Source organism: Cupressus sempervirens, chromosome 3 (genome assembly GCF_028749045.1).
Source record: "Cupressus sempervirens isolate cs-2001-9-10 chromosome 3, ASM2874904v1, whole genome shotgun sequence".
Taxonomy (NCBI): Eukaryota; Viridiplantae; Streptophyta; class Pinopsida; order Cupressales; family Cupressaceae; genus Cupressus; species Cupressus sempervirens.
Window position 1 is genome coordinate 797,904,076 of NC_143120.1, and position 24,928 is coordinate 797,929,003.

Consider the following 24,928-nt stretch of genomic DNA (forward strand, 5'->3'; position numbering starts at 1 on the left):
AGTGGAATGTTGTTAATGCTTTTGCTCCTATGTTGTGAATGGTTTTACTTTCATGTTTAAAATTAAAAAAAATTGTTTGGCAACCTTAGTAAAATTTTAGGTTAATTCTTTTGGATCCCTTGGTGAGGCGTTACATAAATATCCATCATAAGATATAACCATCCATCATAATGATACATAGAAAGAATGAAAGTAAATGCAAATAAGAAAGCTCCAGCCATGGTGACTACGGACGGATCTCAATGGTAAGAGTGAAGAAGCACTACCACCCGACCACATGGAACCTAAATGGCCCATTCCCACCATGCTAAGGAGATAGTTCCAAGTCCCAAATAGGATATCAAACCACATATCAAAAGTACTCTCTAAATCTAAGAAATCCTAAAAGCAATCTAACTTAAGGGTTCTAAGTTAGATTGACATCTAATTCTCAGAGGCACACAAGACACGTAGGAAACCTACTATGTAAGTGGGCAAGTTTCATCACACGAATCACATTGGAGTTACCCTAGCAATCTCTTAGGACCCTAGGGTCCCTAGTGATCTCTATGCGGCCACTAGTATCCTCTCATACTGACAAGGCATACTACGAAATGCAAGGTCGCAACCAACTGTTCTCTCTACTCCCATCCTAGTTTATAATACTAGCACTCAAGGCATGGGTGAGAACATACAAAGACTCTTATTAGGTTCATTTTACTCTCATTTAGTGTAATGTTTTCACTTATTAAATAACTTACAATGTTTTACCTTGGAAACCACTAAGGGCCCTGCTCCCCATTCCAAGCCACTTCCTAACACTACATATAGATTAGCTACCCTAGGCTCATAAAATCACAAATCAATAATCATATAAAAATCACCTCAATCATATACAAGTGACTGGAAAGCATCGAAAGATAATCTACAATAATCACATTAGTTCTCTACGAGCAACTGGAAAGCATCCCAAGACAAATCACAATACCCATCAATTCTCAACAAGCAACTAGAAAGTATCCAAATAATACTAATCAGTGACTTAAAATGGTTAAGTCCAACATGTCAGAACATGACATCTCCAAGAACAAGAAAAAAAACACCTCAGTCCTATTAAAGCGAGTAGAAAGAAATTCAATTATAACTGATCAAGGACTAAAAAATGGTTAGGTCAAGTAGGTCATACATTCACCTCAGCGTCATACAAGGACACTAGAATGCAATAATAATCAATGATCAAAACATCTCATAGAGAATACCAAACACATTACCATTGTTGGGTATAAAAGATCGAGATCAAAAGAACATAACATCACATACACATAACCCCCAAGCCTTTGGTAATAACCTAAGACTAGTCAGCACTAGGACCACCCAAACCCCAAACATAGATAACACATAAAAATAGAGTAGTCTAATAGTTTGGTTGTTTTGAAAACATACTGTTGTATTAAGTGTAAGGTTTTCATTTTCATTTTGACGTATAGTTTAAGTGGATGAAAGTCATAGTTTACCCTATTGGGATTAAAGATAGAGTAACTGAGAGGGGGGTAAATTAGTTACTAACAAAAATTAATCCACATATCTCTTAGATGTCTTAAAGATCTAGTTACTGCTGATACTTGGTAAACAAATGCTGTAGCTTGGTAAATTTAAACTATTGCTTATCTTAAAGCATTCATGCATATAACAGAAAACAAAATGAACACAAGAGACACCAAATTTTAACGTGGAAACCCAATATGAGAAAAACCACCAAGTAACTAGTCACCAATTTTTCACTCTTTTGAAGTGAGCCCTGTTAGGAGCCAACCCTATTAAAGGTTACAATACACACTATTAGGTGTGACCCTATTAAAGGATTTAATCACCCTATTAGGAGTGGCCTTGCTAGAGGTCTTTAGAACAATTCAACTAAAATATCACCTTGTTAGAGGATTTACAAAATGGCTATTAAACCAACTCTATTAAGAGATTTGAAATCACTACTACAATGGTTAGATAGCAACAATGAATTGACCTGAACAAGATGCAACTAAATTTGCTGGCTACAGGTCTTTTTTCAGCATCATTCGATCCTCCTTGATCAAATATCGCTCTGCTGCTCTTCAATGATCTCCGATCATCCTTTAAATTCACTTTTAAAATAATCAATCCTCATATCTCATTGATTGCACACACTTCCATCTCACACACTTAGAGTTCACAACTTGACCTCTTAATTATACCTTTCAGATTGTCAGGTTAGCCCATTTACATGTTACATTTATTAGTAAACCATACATCAGTCGGCTACAAAAATTACTCTAAACAAATAAGCGTTATTTCATAAAACAATGAAATCCTTTACTAGCCGACCCTGTTTGGTGAATAATACTTCCAGAAATTTCTTGAGTTAATCTTCTTGACTCAGTTAACATTGCAATATCTCTAAAATCCTTTGGCTAGCGAGTTTACTTGGTAAGAATTGTTTCTGCCACATTTCCTTTGATGATCGAGTGAGCTTGGTAAGAATTGTTTCTGCCACATTTCCTTTGACGACCAAGTGAGCTCGGTAAGAATTATTTCTGCCACATTTTCTTTGATGACTGAGTGAGCTTAGTAAGAACTATTTCTGCCACATTTCCTTTGATAACTGAGTGAGCTCGGTAAGAACTATTTCTTCGATAGATACTGCAAGTTTTCTTTACTAACCTCCTGCGCTTAGTAGATTCTATCATTTTTCCTTGCTGACCATCTAAGCTCGCTAGACTCTATCCTTTACCTTGCTGACCTTCTGAGCTCAGTAGACACTATCCTTTGCCTTGCTGACCTTTTGAGCTTAGTAGACTCTATCTAATGATTGATATTACATTTGTGTGACATCAAAGAAAACACACAATTGAAAAACTGTATCCAACAATCTCCCTCTTTGGCATTGATGACAACACAACATGTCATAGTAGAATGAAATTTGAAACAACAAACTCCCTCTTTCATAATAATCTCTCCCTTTTACACAAACTCTTATTATTTTGCAAATTTCAGAAAGATATGATAGTATACTCTCCCTCTTTGACAACACATGCCAAAGACCACACAAAACAATAACTAAATAGCATTGTACCTGATGTACTGATTCATATGCAATGTCTTCATTAGTTTGCCACATCAACTAATAGATCTTCAGTTCTATTTCTATTGATGCATCACTAGAACTATATTTTAGTGAGCTTCAAATAGGGGAATGACCCCTAACTTACCTCTTAGATACAAGAATGCATCCTTAGGTAAAGGCTTTGTGAATATGTCAGAAATTTGTTCCTTTGTATGGACATATTCCAATCTTATTTATTTTTCTTGTACCAATTCTCTAACAAAGTGATACTTTATGGCAATATGATTGGTTTTTGAATGCATCACTGGATTCTTAGAGATGTTAATTGTACTTGTGTTATCACAAAACATAACAACAGGTTCTTTGATTTATTGCTTCATACCTTCCAATAATTGTTTAAACCACACAATGTTTGAGAAATTTACTGCTGCTGCAACATATTCAGCCTTTGTTGTGGATTGAGATGTACAATTTCACTTTTTGCTTGTCCATGAAACCAATTCCAAGAAAGAAAGCTCCTCCACTTGTGCTCTTTCTATCATCAATATTTCCTGCCCAATCTACATCAGTAAACACCTTTAAATCCAAATTTGCTCCATGTTTATACCATAATCCATAATCTTCAGTTCCTTTTAAGTATCTCATGATCCTTTTGATTGCCATCATGTGATTTTCTTTTGGTTTTGCTAATAATCTTGCTACAATTCCTACTGCAAGGGCAATGTCTGGTCTTGTGTGCACTACACATTGCAACTTTCCAATCATAGATCTATACAATGTCTGATCTACTTCCTTTGATTTATCATCCTTGGTCAGTTTTAATCCAATACACATAGGAGTCCCAACTGGTTTGCAGTCTTCCATACAAAACTTTTTTAGTATCTCCTTGCTATATTTAGATTGAGTGATGTAGATGCCATTCTTACTCTATTGAATTTGAAGAACAACACAGAATTTGATTTCACCAAACATTGACATCTCAAATTCCTTGTTCATTTGTTCTGAAAATTCTTTGCAAAGATCATCATTTCCTGTGAACAAAGTATCATCTACAAATATTTCTACCAAAACAATTTTATTATTTGGTCCTTCCTTTATGTACAAACTACTATTCTCATTAGTTCTTTGAAAACCAATCTGAATAAGATAGTTATGCAATTTTTCATACCATGCTCTATGGGCTTTTTTTAGACCATATAATGCTTTATGCAATTTACAGACCATGTCCTTGTCTAGATCAACAAAACCTTCAGGTTATTCAATGTAAACCTCTTCATCCAATATGCGATTGAGAAATGCTAACTTGACATCCATTTGATAAACTTTGAATCCTTTGAATGTAGCATATGCAAGTAAGGTTCTGACACCTTCCAATCTTGCAACAAGAGCAAAAGTTTCTCCATAGTCTACACCTTCTTCTTGAGAATATCCTTTGCATACCAGTCTAGCTTTGTTCCTTGACACCTTACCATCTTCATTTAACTTGTTTCTGAATACCCACTTAGTTCCAATCATATTTTTGTCTTCGGGTCTAGGTACAAGAGTCCATGTTTTATTTTTCTCTATCTATTCTATTTCTTCATTAATAGCTTCAATCCAACTTTCATTATCTTGTGCATCTTTGACATTTCTAGGTTCAAAATCAGCAAGTAAACAAGTGCCTTTCAACTTACTTCTTTTCATTGTTCCTTCTGATTTATCTCCAATGATCTGATCTAGTGCATGATGCTTCCTAACATACTTGGCTAACACAAGCTCCTTTCCTTTTGAATGACTTCCATTGTTATCCTTTTGTATCTCAACTTCTTGTTCTAGATATAGTTGATCAGGCTCGGTAGATGTTGATTCAATAGCTTCTATTTGCAACTTGGGTTCTTGCAACTCAAGAGGCATTAGCTCGGTTTGAACTTCCTATGACTTGGTAACTGAAGACTCTGGAGTTGAGAATTCTTGATTAATAGGTATACTTGGCATTGTATCAGGTTCAAGGTAAACAAATCTCCTATAGTCTTCAGGTACCCTTTTGTTTTCTTCTTTAGATCTTTCTACAAACTCATCAACTTTCACATGTGCACTTTCTATGACTTTGTGAGTAGATAAGTTCAAACATCTATATGCTTTGCTTTTGCAAAAATATCCCAAAAATATTCCTTCATCACTTTTTAGATCAAATTTACCTTTTCTAGATTCTTTCAAAATGTAACATTTGCTTCCAAATACTTTTAGATAACTTACATTGGGTTTGTAGCCATACCACAATTCATAGGGTATTTTGAATGAGTCCTTTTTCAGCTGTACTCGGTTCAAGGTATGAACTGCAGTGCTGATAGCTTCCTTCCAGTATTTGATAGCAATGCCTTTCTTAATCATTAAAGTTCTTGCACAATCCATGATAGATCTTTTCCTTCTTTCTGCTATTCCATTTTGTTTAGGTGTTACAGGCGCTGAAACCTATCTTTTGATTCCCCTTTCAATGCAAAAGTTATTGAGCTCATGTGAGATGAATTTGGCACCTCTGTTAGATCTTAAGCATTTCAGTCTTTTTCCTATTTCCTTTTCTACTCTAGCCAAATACCATTTGAACTTTTCAAATGCTTCTAATTTCTCTCTTAGGTACAAGACAATCATCATTCTTGAATAATCATCAACAAACAGAATGGAAAAATTTTCACCAATATAACTTTCAATGCCAATGGGTCCACACAAATCAGTATGCACAATTTCTAAAACTTCTTCAGTCTGATAGTTCTTGCTTTTAAAACTAGTCTTTCCCATTTTACCAATTTGACAATTCTTGCATAGACCAACCTTAGGTTTTCTGAATGTTAGGAATACCTCTTACTTTCCTGAATTTACTGATTTTTATCAAGTTGTCAAAATTTACATGACATAACCTCCTATGCCATAACTAAATTTCTTTAATTTGAGCAATAAAACATGAACATTCACCAAGTTCAAGATAAAATAAGTTACCTTTTGTTTGAGTGCCTGATCCAATCAGCTTTCCTTTGTCATCCAACAATCTTGCTTTTTTATGCATAAATTCTACTTTGAATCCATTATTGAGTAGTTGTGCCACACTAAAACAAATTATGCTTTAGTCCTTCTACCCAATATGCATTATCACATACAAATTTCTTGGTTAGTGAGATTCTTCCTTTTCCTCTTATACAACAAGGTTCATTGTTACCAAATCTTACACTGCTACCATCATAGTCTTAAAAATATTCAAACTTAGTTTTATCACTAGTCATGTGATGAGAACAACCACTATCTATGATCCATGTATCATTTCTACTCATACGAGAAATGAGTGCCATTTCTTCATCATTATCAAACTCATCTTTCACAACAATGCAAACAATTTCATCTTCTTCTTCATCATCAAAATTATTAGAATCTTTAGCCATGAAACATATTTTCTTACCTTTATCCTTGAATGATTTGAAGTCTTTCTTGCCATTGTACTTGTGACCTTTCTTCTCATCCTTGTTTTACTTATTTGGGCACCTAGCAGCAATATGTCCAATTTCTTCACAGAAAAGTAGATTAGAGGAACTTTACCTTTGTATTTCCCTTTTCCTTTTGAATATTTTCTTGCTAGTAGAGCTTTAACTACTTTAAGATCATTGTCTAAAATTTGTTATGATTCTTCATCACTATCTAATTGTGGATCCTTCATCTTTTTCCCTTTTTCTTTGAGTGAAAGCTTGGCTTCAAATGCTGATTCAACAGTTTTGGCAGTTGGAACATAATTTTCATAGTTGTCTACCTCAAATGCAGTCAATCTTCCAACTATGGCCTCTAAATTTATTGTATGATTTGCCTCACATCTTCTTTCTTGAATTACAGAGACTCTGATTGCATAAATGGGAAGTAGAGTTCTAAGAACTTTACTTATAACTATCTCTTCATTGATATCTCCTCTAGATGCTTTGATTGCACTAACACATGCTTTAACTCTTTCAACATACTTTGCAATGTTTTCATCCTCTCTCATCGTCATTTGATCAAATTGTCCTCTCAAACTTTCTGCTTTGGCTCTTCTCACATTATCATCTCCTCCATAGATCTCTTTCAACTTGTTCCACATTTCAAAGGCAGTTTTGCAATCTTTGATGTCATCAAATTCTTCATAACTCATAATAGATTCTATATCTACCATCATGTTGTTGTGAGTCTTCTTTTCAGCAATATCATTGACAGATAATGTACTAGAAGGTTCTTCATATTTTTCATCGAGGTACTTTAGCCCTGTATCACCAATAGAAGCTAGATGAAGCCTCATCAATCCTTGCCATGCTAAGAAGTTGTCCCTATTAAATCTTGGAATTTTCCTTTTGTAAGACATCCTAATCTTTAGCTTAGATCCTTGAAATCTTTTCCTGTAAGCACCAACAGCTCTAATACCAATTGTTGGGATTAAAGATAGAGTAACTGAGAGGAGGGTAAATTAGTTACTAACAAAAATTAATCCATAGATCCCTTAGATGTCTTAAAGATCTACTTACTACTGATACTTGGTAAAAAAATGTTGTAGCTTGGTAAATTTAAGCTATTACTTATCTTCAAGCATTCATGCATATAAAAGAAAACAAAATGAACACAAGAGATACTAGATTTTAACGTGGAAATTCAATATGGGAAAAACAATCAAGTAACTAGTCACCAATTTTTCACTCTTTTGAAGTGAGCCCTGTTAGGAGCCAACCCTGTTAAAGGTTACAATACACACTATTAGGTATGGCACTATTAAAGGATTTAATCACCTTGTTAAGAGTTTCCTTGCTAGAGGTCTTTAGAACAATTCAACTAAATTGTCACCTTGTTAGAGGATTTACAAAATGGTTGTTAAACCAACTCTATTAAGAGATTTGAAATTATTGCTACAATGGTTAGAAAGAAACAATGAATTAACCTGAAAAAGATGCAAATGAATTTGTTGGCTACAGGTCTCTATTCAGCATCATTAGAATGTCCTTGATCAAATATCACTTTGTTGCTCCTCAATGATCTCTGATCATCCTTTAAATTTGCTTTCAAAATAATCAATTCTCATATCTCATTGATTCCACACAGTTTCATCTCACACACTTAGAGTTTGCAACTTGACCTCTTAATTATACCATTCAGATTGTCAAGTCGGCTCATTTACATATTACATTTACTAGTAAACCATACATCAGTCAGCTATAAATATTACTCTAAACAAATAAGCGTTATTTCATAAAACAATGAAATCCTTTACTGGTTGACCCTACTCGGTGAATACTACTTCCTAAAATTTCCTAAGTTAATCTTCTTGACTCAGTTAACGTTGTAATATCCTTAAAATCCTTTGGCTACTGAGATTACTTGGTAAGAACTGTTTCTGCCACATTTCCTTTGATGACGGAGTGAGCTTGGTAAGAACTATTTCTACCACATTTCCTTTGATGACCGAGTGAGCTTGGTAAGAACTATTTTTTCCACATTTCCTTTGATAACTGAGTGAGCTTGGTAAGAACTATTTCTTTGATAGATACTGCAAGTTTTCTTTACTAACCTCCTGCGCTCGGTAGATTCTGTCCTTTTGCCTTGCTGACCATTTGAGCTCGGCAGACTCTATCCTTTGCCTTGCTGACCTCCTAAGCTCGGTAGACACTGACCTTTTCCTTTCTGACCTTCTAAGCTTGGTAGACTCTATCTAATGACTATATGACATTTGTGTGACATCAAAGACAACACACAATTGAACAATTGTATCCAATAGTGAATTAACTCGTTCTTTCATTTAGATAATTGTACAATTATCCTAATTGAATTTTTTAAGTCCATTGATCTAAAAGATCTAAGGATAATTATCTGTCTAAAATAACCCCCATTGATTTTAAATAAAATAGTTAACATTTACATAAAAATAAAATTTATTAATAATTAAATAAATCTATTACTCCCTTGAATGTCTTATTAATTATTAAATATTAATAATTAATAATGATACTAATAATTCCATTACAAAATTAATTTACTAATCAAAACTCATTAATAAACATTATTAAATACTAATAAAATTTTATATTAAAATTTATTAACAAAATTATTAAATTAAAAAAAATAAAAAAATAATAAAACTTATTAATAATTTTGTATTAAATAATATTAAATTAATAATAAAATTTATAATTTAAAAGAAAAAATTAAACACAGTACACATATATATTAAGCCATCGGCTTTGCTTGTCATGTGGCTACAGACCTTGACTACTGCCGTCGACATCAGTTATTATTGCTACCGCGTACAGCATACGCAGGTTGCCCAGCCACGTGTAAAAAAAGGGGGACTGTGGGGATTTCCTAACCCCATCCCAATATATATATATATATATATATATATATATATATATATATATATATATATATATATATATATATATATATATATAAAGTCCAATGTCCATTTAAATAGTACACATTTGTTCTGAATGCCTCTTGGCAAATGAAATTCAAAATGTTCAATCTTCCACTGTACATGTCATAGGGTATGAAAGGGTTAAAAGAATATACATATGTAGAAATAGAAATACATCATCCTCTTTGGATCCATGATACAAGTCCAATAAAATAAATGAAACCATCCACCATACATGATACATCCATCCATCATATTGATATAAACATCCATCATAAGATATAATGATCCATCATAGTGATAGATAGATAGAATGAAAGTAAATGTAGACAAGAAATCTCCAGCCATGGTGACTACGAACGAATCTCAATGGTAAGAGTGAAAAAGCAATACCACCCGACTGCATGGAACCTAAATGGCCCACTCCCACCATGCTGAATAGATAGTCTCAAGTCCCAAATAGGATATCAAATCACATCTCAAAAGTACTCTCTATGTCTAGGAAATCCTAAAAGCAATCTAACTCAAGGGTTCTAAGATAGATCGACATCTAATTCCCAGAGGCACACAAGACATGTAGGAAAGTTGATACCTAGTACTTGCAACCTGTATAAAATCCATGCATGTACAAATACAATATTCTAAGCTAAACAGGCAATGGAAGGAAGTGGTGCATCGTGTAGATCGTGACTAGTAGGTGACTATGACTCCCTTCCTTAACCACATCAAAAATGTCACACATAAATAAAACAAACATGCACACCATACACATGTAGTATGGGGTAAGTATCCATAAGAAGACAATAGAATACTACTAGACATATAACATGCATGTCCTATCCCATTATATTCAAGTCATGCCATTTGCCAAATGTATGAATTTAAATTAGTTAATGAATTTCATAAAATGTTTATTAGAATAGTAGATATATAATACATGCATAATACCAATAAAATAATTAGTAGAATTACTTTTTTGAACAATACATAGCTTTCCAATATGTCATACTATTTTATCTATAAATGCTTCTATGTATGGTGATTAATGACTTTTAAATTCCTTTTCTTGCAATTATTTAGTTTGAAAATGTGCTCTCCTAAAATAAATAAATCCTTATAAAAATGTCATGCCCAAACTACGAGGGCAAAAACACACAATTTTTTTTTAAATATAATTAAAATGCACAAGATGATAAAGTTATACTCACAGTTTAGGTAAAGGTTTTCTACACTGTTAAATTAATACTCTCGTTATAAAGTTGATATCGATCAAAATTAACGTTCTTACATTAACTTATAACAATATGAAAAAATTATTTAAATGACAATGTAAATGTATTCGAGTTTAGATTAATTGAAAGTATCTAATCAAAATCAACTATAAATCTCTTAGACAATTATCGATTAACAATCTAACCGATATTGGAGAGTCACTTTAAGAAAACAATTAACTAAAATTAAAACTGAATATATATATCAAAAAATTTATTAACTTTAAACATTTTGACTAACTTACCATGAACATTAATTATCTAATCAAATAAAATCTACATTTAAAATTTATTTTATATAGTCAATTAACCTTTATAATTAAAACTAATTAATACTCAAAATTTAAACTAACTACCCTTAAAATCAAACTAAAAAAATATATATACAAAAACTAAATTAACAATAATATTAAAAAAAAAAACTAAACTTAAAATGCACTAACTAATAATAAAAAACTAGAACTAATTACTAAATAATCTAAAATTAAAACTTTCTAAAATTTATTATAATAACTAAATTAATTTAAAACTAAACTAGCTAATCTAATACCTACTAACTAAAAACTTTTATTAAATTAAAACTGACATTACAAAAAATTAACATAAATATAAAAACTAACTAAAATTAACTTAATCTAAACTAACTCCCTTAACACTTTAACTTAATTTAATCATTTAATATAACACAAATTAAAATAAATAAATAAAAACAAACAAACTAAACTAGACTAGACTAGCCTAACATCATACTAACCTAACCCCTACTAACACCTACACTAACCCCCCCTACACCCTACCACAAACCCCCACTTACCTACGCGCTTCCCAAGCACTGCGCTTGGGATAGCACGCTGCCAAGGGGGTACAGACTGACACCCCCCCCCCCCACTAAGTGAGGAGACGACTAGGATGAAGGGAGGAAAAAAAAAAAAACCATTTAAAACAATTTAATCCCTTGCCATGGTCAGCGATAAGAAAGGAGGGACAGGGGGGTGACGTCATCTTAAATGATGACAAAACTGACTTTGTTATATATTGCAAACATAAGTCTTTTCAACTTCAATCAAAAAGTTGTGTCCAACTAGGGGATTGGAAAAGAAAACATTAATGCAAAAAGTTTTATAGGTAGTTATAGGATATTTAGGATATTAGATATTAGTATTATGTTTCTTTAGTTATTCATATTCATTTTATTGATTATTTATTTTGAATTTAAATTTGAGCAAGGAATCAATAGAGAATATTCTCTGTTCCACAAATAAATTAATTTCCTTTCTCCATGCAAAATCCAGAGAGCATTTTGCTCTTGGGGGAAAATTTTTTTGAAGCTTTATTTTTCTAAATATAGATTACAAAGTGATGTATATTTTTATTTTTATTTTTACAAGGAGTATATTAATTGAATAGGATTAAAACATGGAGTTAATAATCATGTCACAATAATGCATGATTAATTTGATCTCCTAAATAACTTGGATTGAAATAAATCAACCTTAGCCAATATCCTTTCCTCAACATAATTTTCATTTTTGAACATATAAGGAAACTTGAAAATTTTGCTTAACTAAACCATCATCATTCATCCTATTTTTGATGAGCATTCATCTAAATTAAATTTACGATAGAATCACATGATAAACAATTATACTCAAACACCAATTTTATTGGCAAACCTGATTCAAAGGCTTAGCTGGGAAAGAACCAGGAAGAAAATCCGACATCGTTGCCATTACAACAAAGTTTTGAGATAAAAATTACATAGGAGTTCAATCCCAAATTACAAAAATTTCATTGGATTTTCTTCATGACCCTCATCAAGGGATTCATAACAATTTCTGCAACACATTTCTAGAACCATGGAGGAAACAAAATCTGATCAGGTGACAACAAGCATGACCAAGAAACGAATCAAACATGCATATTCATACTAGGTTTTCACAATAGGATTCATAATGAATCAAAACTAGGCAAAGGTGGATTTTTCCAACAAGAGATGTCAGACACAACACCAAACCAGGTGCCCAATCGGGGCTATAAATCAAGAACTTCTATTCTTCCTTTCTTACATGCCAAAACTCATACATGGTTTGTGCTGACAGGTAGGGGCCCATAACACCCTACCCTCTCTCCCTCTTCTCATCCTAAGAAGAGCCTTTGCACTGGTTGGAGTCCAACTAAAAAGACCTTTCCCAAAATTGATCACTTCTGCCCTATCCAAGGGTGAGTAATACCAAAACACCCATACAAGAAAGCTTCAAAATTGCAAACATAAACATGAAAGGAAATCATTCAAAATAACATGGTTTTCAAATCAACCCAACATACCCACAAACATACAAGCATTCAAACAATAACATAAGCATGAAACAAATGTGAAAATTTGAACAAGGGAGATGAAAATTCCTACTTGCACAAAGAGGTAATGGCAAAAGAATAAAGTTTTAGTAGAGCTTTCCCCTTCCTTCCTTCAATCTTCCAAGACTCCTCTCTAAATGTAGAGATTGGGTAACAACCTCAACTACTCCAAGAAGGGCCTCTAAATAAGCCTCAAACTCAACCACCAAAAGGATCAATAACTTCTCCCACCCAGTTACAATTCTAGAAACTCCTAACTCAACACACACTATGGTTAAACACTAAGTGGAGGTAAGGTGAGGCAACTCAAGATAACCACTTGCAATTTTCGCACAAAGGTAAAATGAGACTTTTTGAGTGATCTCAAAAGTCAACAAAAGGGGCTTAGGGGTTGGAAAAGACCCCCAACCCATACCCATACCCCTTGGGTATAAATATTTCATGTTCTAAAGCCTTAGGAATAGGTTTAGTGCCAAAAAAAATCTAAGAATTAAATAGGACCATCTAACAACTCAAAAATGCAGATTAAGCACTAATCCAGATTAGGGTGACTAAACTCAATTAAGAACCAAATTAGCAAAAAGACACTAACTTAATCCAACTTAGGTCCAAGGGTTACATAGCTAACCCTAACTAGCACACTGAAGAACATAAAAAACTCACGAGTGTCAAGCGACACTAAAGAAACATAGTTACTAACATTAACCTTTACTGATCACATAAGGATACATACATACATCTTAATTTAATTACGAACAACAAGGTTTCCAAAATTAACACATAGAGATCAGTTCTGTTCCTCCGTCAGTTTTTTTGACTAAAATATCTGCACACTCATTGCACACATCAGTAGTCTCATAAAATCACATGCACACACACACACACACACACACACACACACACACACACACACACACACACACACACACACGTATAAAAAATTCACATAAATTGAAACATACATCAATCAGGGTTTCTTTCATCCTACTTAATTCTTAACTATTTAAAATCTCTTAAATCAAAGTATCAATCCTACATTTATTGATTTCATCAACATACATATACATAAAACATTAAATGATAACCATCAAATATCTAAAAATAACCTCACATAGCATGAAATAATATAATATGTTCAAAGCATCAGATAATGTCTTAGCATCTCAAGTCGTGAGTATCAAAATGATAATAAGCTATCACTATGCTACGATGGGTCGAGGCGAGGCCTCACAAAAAACTACTTAATAAAACCCTTCAAATTTTCTACCGAAATAAGCTAATTTAGAATCAATGTCAAATCAAACTTGACCTCTTAATTATACCATTCAGATTGTCAAGTCGGCTCATTTACATGTTACATTTACTAGTAAATCATACATCAGTCAGCAACAAATATTACTCTAAACAAATAAGCGTTATTTCATAAATGTGAAGCCTCACCCCGACCCATCCTAGCACCTATGATACATTGTTATTTTTGATACTCATGATGACATGTCAGAACATTATTGGATACACTGAACTTTGTTATGCTATTTTGCGATGTGTGATACTTACTTCAGTTAGTTGATTTTGCTATTTAATGCTTATAAATATGTATAATGATGAAAGAAGATGTACACAAGCTAATACATTGGTTATGCAAGTCGAATGGCTAGAAATATGAGTAGAATTAGATAAACCACTATTTATTAAGAAGTAGATGCTTTAAATTATATATAATTTCCCTTAGCATGTTAATTCACATTATGCACGTGATTTTGGACCTACTGATGTGTGCAATGAGTGTGCAGGAAAATCAGCCAAGATGACCCAATGGAAGAAACGGAGTTAAATTTCTTGTTAATTTTGTGCTAAGTTTATATTGTAAATTATTTAAAGGTTGTAATTTGATCTTACTATGCTACTAAGTTTTAATTACTCCTAATGAGCCCTTAAAGGCTTAACAACATTAAATTTAAGCACCCCTATGGATAAGGGTATGGGTGGGGGTACTTTCCAACCCTCTAGCCTCCTAGGTTGACTCTTAGGGTCTCTTAAAAACCCTATTATAGGCTGATTTCGAAAATGGGTTGTCCTTTACTTGGGTTAGTGAAACCAACCTCCATCTTGTGTTACTTGAACCTTAGTGGGGTTAAGGACCATACTTAGAGGCCTTTTTGGGGGAACTTTAGTTTTTGTCACCCAATCCTCTAGTTTTGGAGGAAGCCTTAAAGATTGAAGGAAGAAAAAAAAAGGGGAAGCTCTTCTCAAAACACCATTTCCATAACTCTTTTATGAAGGTAGGAGCTCTACACTCCATGAATGTTTCTTTGTGTGTGTTCATATTTTGAATCTTGTTGCATCATGTTGGAGACATTGTGTAGATATGCATTCCTTGTTTTTGTGTTGAGGGTGGTATTGGGAGGGATTTTATCTTGTTTTATTTGATGTTATTCATATGCCTTCTTGGTGTGTTGATTGTTTTTTTTGAGAGTTTTTCATGGGGATGTATTTGGTAACACTCACCCTTAGATAGGGAAGAAGTGGCCATGCTTGGGGAAAGGACATTAGTTGGACCTCAATAGTGTAGAGTCTCCTCTCATGGAGAGAGGAGGGAGAAAGGGTAGGGTGTATGGGCCCCCTACTTGTCATCCCATACCTTGTTGTTATTGAGAATTCTTGAATGTGAAAAAGAATGAAAATCCTTGTGGATATAGCCCTGAAAGGGCCTTGTGAAAGAATGGAAATTCTTGAAGTTTTTAAGCCTCGAAAGGGCTAAGTGAAGGTATGGTGATTAACTTCTCCTATTGAGAAAATCCACCTTTCCCCTATATTGGTTCATTGTTGGGCCTATTGTGCAACCGGGTGGGAATGTATGTCCATTTTGCTTATCTCCTTGTGTTGTTACCTCCATGTTGTTCCTTATATCTCCCATGTTTACCCTTGAGGAAATGAAGACCTTTGATAAAAGTGTCTTGTGAAAGTCTTGAAGAAACTCAATGAATTGTAATATTATGTAAATTGAAGATGAATTTGATGCAGTGGCAAAGATATTGGGTTTTCTTACTGGTTCTTTCCCGATGGAGCCTTGAACCAGGATGAATAATAGAGGAAAGAAAAGAGTAAAGAATTATCCTTGCATTGCTCTCATGTGGTTCCTAATTTTGCATATGTTGTGAGAAAATAGGTTGATAGATATTGGCACTAAATTATAGATCCCCAAGTTTCCAATTATGTTATTACAATGCAATTTGAGATGTTGAAGTTCAATATATGGTTAAACAAATTGATGAATTAGAAATACTACATTGTGATCACCAAACTAATGCATTCATTGTTATGCTTTATTAGTAATGCAATTGAAATTGAAATAATTAATTATCACCTCTTGAATTCTGAATATAGGATTATTATTCCTTGCTAAATTTCATAAAGAACATAATCAATATGATTAGGAAGATTATGATTTCCTTGTATGCTTTTGGATTGAATTGATTAAGAGAGTTATAGCTCCGTATTGTCTCTAGAAATGTCTAAAATTTACCCTGCATATCATAGATCTTTAGCAAATATATATATATATATATATATATATATATATATATATATATATATATATATATATATATATATATGCCAACTCTTAATCAAAATTGGCTTTCAAAAAAAAAGTGCACCTCCAGGCCTAAAAATACCTCTCTGGAAAATGTATGGAAGCAATTTTAATCCTTCTAGTCATAGAGAATATTCTCTGTATTATTCTCTTAAATATCAAATAGACATCATTATTAATCTTTAAAAGGAATACATACATATATATATATATATATATATATATAATTTATTTTCGAAATTTAAATATGCTATAGAAAAATGTCGTTGACATCCTGCTCACCAATAATACTTTTGAGCATTTAATTTTCTTATGACTTGTGACACAAGTCGGATTGCATAAAAGATCTCCAAAAGAATTTTATAAAAAAAAAAATACCTTCTCCTGCCAGCAAGTACTGGGTCACATCACGTAGGAGGGTAGGAGAGTTAATGTTTTGGCATTAATATTTAAGAGCGAAGGGGGAAAAAAATTGGATACTCACCAACCTCCATCTCCCCCCCACATCACGCGTGGACCTATCGGAAGTACATGAGTTGGTGGAGGAAGACGTGGGGAAGCACCCGCACTTTCTCTAGCCGCCACGAAGATGCGGGACGTTCGACGAAGCATGTCCCCCATGCATGGACAGGGGACAGCCTTGCCACGCGCAGGCCTTGGGCAGCGTGCGGGTAGGCCCCCATGATGGGTACCATGGGTTAGGCCTGCGTTTAGAGGGTGGGTGTTTTTATTTAAAATGTTAGGATATTTAGTATGTCAGCTTTAGTTAGTAGTAGATTGTAGGTTAGTGGGATTAGTATAAGTTACTATGTTTCAAGATAGTAAGTTAGTTATATTGTTAGCTGCTTTTATGTTTTAATAATAATATTCTACTAGGGATTAATGTTAGGATTAGAACTTTAGTTTTGTGACAAATTATTAGAGTTAAATAATAAAATAGTTAAATTTGGTTATGGATGTGTAAGTCATGCTAAGTTATTTGTCCTTGCCTATTAATTTTGCATAACATTAGTTGCTCTAAATATCAGTAATGTTGATTTGTTAAGTAATTGTTTTACTATTAAAATGTTGAGTTAGATAGTTTCATAGGTAGGTTGTTAAAAGAATTATATTTTATACTTTCAAATCCTATTAATGGTCATACAATCTAATTTAGTGGTATAGTGTAGAAGTTTTAATTCATTTATGTTATGTGATTTGGTTTTAATATTAGTGTGAGTTGTATAGTAGATAGTATGGAATTATTGGATAGTTCTTTAAATGTTAGTTAGGGTTTAAATTTATATTTAATTTCGGATAGGAGTAGTATTAAAACTGAGTTAGAATTGTAGATATTAGATAATAGTAAGAGAGATATTGTGTTTCTACGTTGGTATGGATGTCAAGTATATAATAGTGTTTAGATGGTAGAGTATCAATTAGTTAATTTAAAAGTTTCAACTAGAAATTGGAATGTTTCAATTAAAATAATTCTAAGGTGTTAGTTCCTAAGTTTCATACTATTGAGAATCAGTTAGATTAATTGTAATATTGGCAAGGTAATGACTAGACTTAAATCTCATAATAGTTAGAATAAAGTTTAGGTTTTCTTATCGATCTATTTGAAATAAGACTAGTTTCAATTCTAATTCTAAACGTTAGAAAAATTGATAAATTTAACTTGGATTAGAAATTTAAAATGTAATTAGTATGTGTTGTGTAATTAGATTTAATTGATCATATTGAGCTTCGAATTCTCCTAATGTTAAATGAATTAATTTGTTATGACGATCTAGTTATATTGTCCATTTCGAGGTTAGCAAGTACTGGATCGCGATTAAATTGATGCTAAGCGAGATTTCATAATTGAGGGATAGATGTCATTTTGTTAGTATGTCCTTGATGTTTTGATTAAGTTTTTGTGTTAATCTAGCTCACCATCCAAGGAGTACATAGATTAAAATAAATAAATAAAAAATTGTGTGTGTGCTTGCCCTGGATTCTGGGCATGACAATAAAACAATGAAATCATTTACTGGCCAACCTTGTTGGGTGAATACTGCTTCCTGAAATTTCCTAAATTAATCTTCTTGACTCAGTTAACATTGCAATATCCTTAAAATCCTTTGGCTACTGAGTTTACTCAGTAAGAACTATTTTTTCTACATTTCATTTGATGACTGAGTGAGCTCGGTAAGAACTGTTTCTGCCACATTTCCTTTGATCATTGAGTGAGCTCAGTAAGAATTGTTTCTACCATATTTCCTTTGATGACCGAGTGAGCTCGATGAGAACTATTTTTGACACATTTCCTTTGATGACCGAGTGAGCTTGGTAAGAAATGTTTCTGTCACATTTCCTTTGATAACTGAGTGAGCTTGGTAAGAACTGTTTCTTTGATAGATACTGCAAGTTTTCTTTACTAACCTCCTATGCTCGGTAGATTCTGTCCTTTTGCCTTGCTGACCATCTGAGCTTGGTAGACTCTATCCTTTGCCTTGCTGACCTTCTGAGCTCGGTAGACATTGGCCTTTGCTGTGCTGACCTTCTGAGCTTGGTAGACTCTATCTGATGACTAATATGACATTTGTGTGACATCAAAGACAACACACAAGTGAACAATTGTATCCAATAGTGAATTAACTCATTCTTTCATTTAGATAATTGTACAATTATCCTAATTGAATTTTTTAAGTCCATTGATCTAAAAGTTCTAAGGATAATTATCTGTCTAAAATAACCCCCATTGATTTTAAATAAAATAGTTAACATTTACATAAAAATCAAATTTATTAATAATTAAATAAATATATTACTCCCCTGAATGTCTTACTAATTATTAAATATTAATAATTAATAACGATACTAATAATTCCATTACAAAATTAATTTACTAATTAAAACTCATTAATAAACATTAGTAAATACTAATAAAATTTTATATTAAAATTTATTAACAAAATTATTAAATTAAAAAAAATTAAATTATAAAACTTATTAATAATTTTTTATTAAATAATAATAAAATTTATAATTTTAAAAATGAAATTAAACACACTACACATATATATTAAGCCGTTGGCTTTGCTTTTTATGTGGCTGCAGACCTTGGCTATTGCTGTCGACAGCAGTTATTAGTGCTACCACGTGCAACATATGTAGGTAGCCCAGCCACGTGTAAAAAAGGGGGGGCTGTGGGGATTTCCCAACCCCATCCCTATATATATATATGTTGGAAATGAGAATAGAGTAACTGAGGGGGGGAGGGGGTGAATCAGTTACTCCAAAAACTTTCACAGTCCCTAAGATGTCTGAATATCTCCTCGATCTGATTAATATGAAGTGTTAAAACTTGATAATGCAGCAAATGACAAATATTAAGAACTGATATGTATCATGCACAAAGCAATTTAGCAATTAAGAACACAGGAGACACCAGATTTAACGTGGAAACCCAATATGGGAAAAACCACCAATGTAACTAGATACTGTTTTTCACTCTTCTGAAGTGAGCCCTGTTAGGAGCCAACCCTGTTAAAGGTTACAAAAACACACTGTTAGATGTGACCCTATTAAAGGATTTAATCACCCTGTTAGAAGTGGCCTTGCTAGAGGTCTTTAGAACAATTCAATTGAACTGTCACCTTGTTAGAGGATTTATTGAATGGTTGTTAAACCAACTCTGTTAAGAGATTTTGAATTCACTATTACAGTGGTTAGAAAGCAACAATGAAGTGACCTGACATAAGGTACAACTTATCTTTGCTGATTGCAGATCTTTGTTATGCTTGGTTGGATCCTTACTGATCAAATGCAACTTTACAGCTCCTTCAACACATTTGATCCTTCATCAGACTTTGCTCAACATTCACCTTATCATTTCATACTATAATTCGCATTCATAACTTCCCTTTTTTAATCTCACACACTTAATTCATAACTGGAATGACCATATATACCTTTCAGATTATCTAACTAAGCTTGAATCACTGACTAAACAAACAATTACAATAGTCCGCTAGAAGTAATTAATTTGCAAATTCCTATAATGTCCGACCCTGCACGGTAATCTTTGTCAGAAAATAATTCTTATTTTGATCGACTGAGCTTGGTGAATACGAAAAATTTTGTGACAATCCTTCAATCGTCGGGAGAACTCGGTAAGTACTAAGTTTCCTGAGATAACCGAGTGAGCTTGGTGGAAACTATCCTTTGGAGACCGAGTGAAGCTAGATTAATACTAACTTCTCCATAATTCCTTTGATGACCGAGTGAGCTCGGTGGAAACTTCCCTTTGGAGATCGAGTGAAGCTCAATTAATACTGACTTCCTCATTTCCTTCATTGACCGAGTGAGCTCGGTGATCACTGTCTCCCACCTTTCCTTTGTTTGACCGAGTTAGCTCGGTTGACACTGTCTTCCACATTTCTTTCGATGACCGAGTAAGCTCGGTTGACACTGTAGATTACATTGCAGATTTTCTGAGCTTGGTGAATTTGAGACTAATGACTGATATGACATTTGTGTGACATCAAGGACAACATTATCCAACAATCTCCGTCTTTGGCATTGATGGCAACACAACATGTCATAACAGAATAAAGTTTTGAAAACAAGTCCAACAAGATAACAGACTTCTCCCTCTTTCAATAATCTCTCTCTGTTAAGGGACTATATGACAGACTTAACAAACTTTTCAAATTTCACAAATTTCATAAGGATATGACAGTAAATCTCTCCCTCTTTGACAACACATGCCAAAGACGACAGAAGTTAAGTGAATTGTAATGTACCTTTAGTACTGATTCATATGCAATGATTTTTGATTAAACTACATCAACAAATAAATTTTCAATCTTTCATGCGTTGATGCATCACTAGAGCTCATTTATAGTGAACTTCAGATAGGGGAATGACCCCTAACTTACCTCTGAGATACAAAAATGCATCCTTAGGTAAAGGTTTTGTGAATATGTCAGCAATTTGTTCCTTTGTATGGACATATTCCAATCTGATCTCCTTGTCTTCCACCAATTCTCTGACAAAATGATATTTTATTGCAATATGCTTGGTCTTGGAATGCATCACGGGATTCTTAGATATGTTGATTGCACTAGTATTGTCACAGAACATGACAACTGGTTCTTTGATGTCCATCTCCATTCCTTGCAATAACTGCTTAAACCAAACAATATTTGAACAGTTTACTACTGCAGTAACATACTATGCCTCTGCTGTAGATTGGGATGTACAATTCTGCTTTTTGCTTGTCCAAGAAACCAATCTTTTCCAAGAAAGAATGCTCCTCCACTTGTGCTTTTTCTATCATCAAGGTTTCCTATCCAATCAGCATCAGTAAACACTTTCAAATCTAAATTACCTCCAAATTTGTACCATAAACCATAATCTTCAGTTCCTTTCAAATATCTCATTATTCTTTTGATTGCCATCAGATGAGTTTCTCTTGGTTTTGCTGAAAATCTTGCAACAATAGCAACTGCAAGGGCAATATCTGACCTGGTATGAACTATGTATTACAATTTTCCAATCACAGATCTATACAATGTTTGATCTACCTCTTTGGATTCATCATCTTTGGTAAGTTTCAATCTAGTACACATAGGAGTTCCAATAGGTTTACAGTCCTCCATACCAAACTTTTTCAATATCTCTTTGATGTATTTTGATTGAGTGATGTAGATGCTATTCTTATTTTGTTGAATTTGGAAACCAACAAAGAATTTGATTTCACCAAACATAGACATTTCAAATTCCTTGTTCATTTGTTCTGAAAATTCTTTGCAAAGATCATCATGCCCTGTAAAGATAGTATCATCTACAAATATTTCTGCCAAGACAATCTTATTATTTAGTCCTTCCTTTATATACAAGCTACTGTTATCATTAGTTCTTTGAAAACCAATCTGAATAAGATGGTTATGCAATCTTTCATACCATGCTCTAGGGGCTTGTTTCAGACCATACAATGCCTTGTGTAATTTGCAGACCATGTTCCTTTTATCTAGATCAACAAAACCTTCAGGTTGTTCAATGTAAACCTCTTCATCTAGTATTCCATTGAGGAATGCTGACTTGACATCCATCTGATAAACTTTGAATCCTTTGTGAGCAACATATGCAAGTAAGGTTCTGACTCCTTCCAATCTTGCAACAGGAGCAAAGGTTTCTCCATAATCTATGCCTTCTTCTTGAGAGTATCTTTTGCATACTAATCTGGCTTTGTTTCTGGATACTTTACCATCTTCAGTCAACTTGTTTCTGAATACCCACTTGGTTCCAATTACATTCTTATTTTTAGGTCTGGGTACTAGAGTCCATGTCTTGTTCTTCTCTATTTGTTCTATTTCCTCATTCATTGCCTCAATCCAACTATCATTTGTCAATGCATCTTTAATGCTTCTAGGTTCAAAATCAGCAAGTAAACAAGTATTTTTCAGCTTGCTTCTTGTCAAGGTTCCTTCAGACTTGTCTCCAATGATCTGATCTGGTGCATGATGTCTTCTAACATATTTAGCTAATACAGGTTCTTTGCCTCTTGAATGAGTTTCATTGCTATATCCTTGTGCTTCAATTTCATGTTCAGGCTATTCTGGCTCGATAAGAATTGGCTCGAGTGCTTCAAACTTGGTAGATACTTGCTTGGTAATGTCTGAATGTTGTTGTGGCTCGGTTTGAACCTTTTGTAACTCGATTACTGATGACTCAGGAGTTAAGGATTCTTGAGTGAACGGTATGCTTGGTATAGTATCAAGTTCAATGTAAACAAATCTTCTGTAATCTTTAGGTACCTTTTTGCTTTCTTCCTCAGATTTGTCTACAAACTCATCAAATTTCACATGTGCACTTTCTATGACTTTGTGAGTGGATAGATTTAAACATCTATATGCTTTGCTTTTGCAAGAATATCCTAAAAATATTCCTTCATCACCTTTTACATCAAATTTTCCTTTTCTAGTTTCTTTCAAAATATAACATTTGCTTCTAAATACTTTCAGATAACTTACATTGGGTTTGTAACCATACCATAATTCATAGGGAGTTTTGAATGAGTCCCTTTTCAACTGTACTCGATTTAAGGTATGAACTACAGTGCTGATGGCTTCCTTCCAGTATTTGATAGCAATGTTCTTTTCTATCATCAGGGTTCTTGCACAATCCATGATGGATCTGTTTCTTCTTTCAGCTATTCCATTTTTTTCAGGAGTTCCTAGTGCTAAAACTTGTCTTTTAATACCTTTTTCAATGTAGAAGTTGTTGAATTCATGTGAGATGAATTCACCACCTCTATTTGACCTTAAACATTTTATTCTTTTTCCCGTTTCTTTTTCTACTCTTGCTAAATACCATTTGAATTTCTCAAATGCTTCTGATTTATTCTTTAAATACATGACAGTCATCATTCTTGAGTAGTCATCAACAAAAAGAATAAAAAACTTTTCTCTAGTATAGCTTTCTATTCCAATGGGTCCACATAAATTAGTATGCACAATTTCTAATATATCTTCAGATTGATAGTTCTTACTTTTAAAACTAGTCTTTCCCATTTTACCAATCTGACAATTCTTGCATAGACCAACCTCATGTTTCTTAATGTTAGGAACGCCTCTCACTTTCTTGAATTTTCTTATTTTTACCAGATTATCAAAATTGACATGACACAACCTTTTATGCCATAACCAACTTTCTTCAATTTGAGCAGTAAAACATGAGCATTCACCAAGTTCTAGATAAAACAAGTTACCTTTAGTTTGGGTGCCAGATCCTATCAGCTTTCCTTGCTCATTCAACAGTCTTGCCTTTCCATGCATGAATTCCACCTTGAATCCAGTATTGAGTAACTGTGCCACACTTAGCAAATTATGTTTAAGACCTTCAACCCAACAGGCATTATTACATACAAGTTCTTTGGTTAGACAGATTCTTCCTCTTCCTTTTATGAAATAAGGTTCATTATTACCAAACCTTACACTGCCACCATCATAGTCTTCAAATTGATCAAACTTAGTTTTATCACTAGTCATATGATGTGAGCAACCACTATCTATAATCCATGTATCATTCTTACTTATATGAGAAACAAGTGCCATTTTATCTTCTTCATCATTATCAGAATCATCTTTAACGACAATATAAACAATTTCATCCTCACTATTATCAGAATCTTTAGAATTTTCAGCCATGAAACATGATTTTTTACCTTTGTTCTTGGATGATTTGAAGTCTTTCTTGCCATTCCATTT

The 24,928-nt window shown here is 33.3% G+C and overlaps 1 pseudogene; it reads right to left on the reverse strand.

Annotated features, from left to right (window-relative positions):
• LOC149569198 (WAT1-related protein At2g39510-like) overlaps positions 1-17,371 on the reverse strand; it is a 136,506-nt pseudogene extending 119,135 nt beyond the window's left edge.
• Between the last annotated feature and the right edge of the window lie 7,557 nt (positions 17,372-24,928).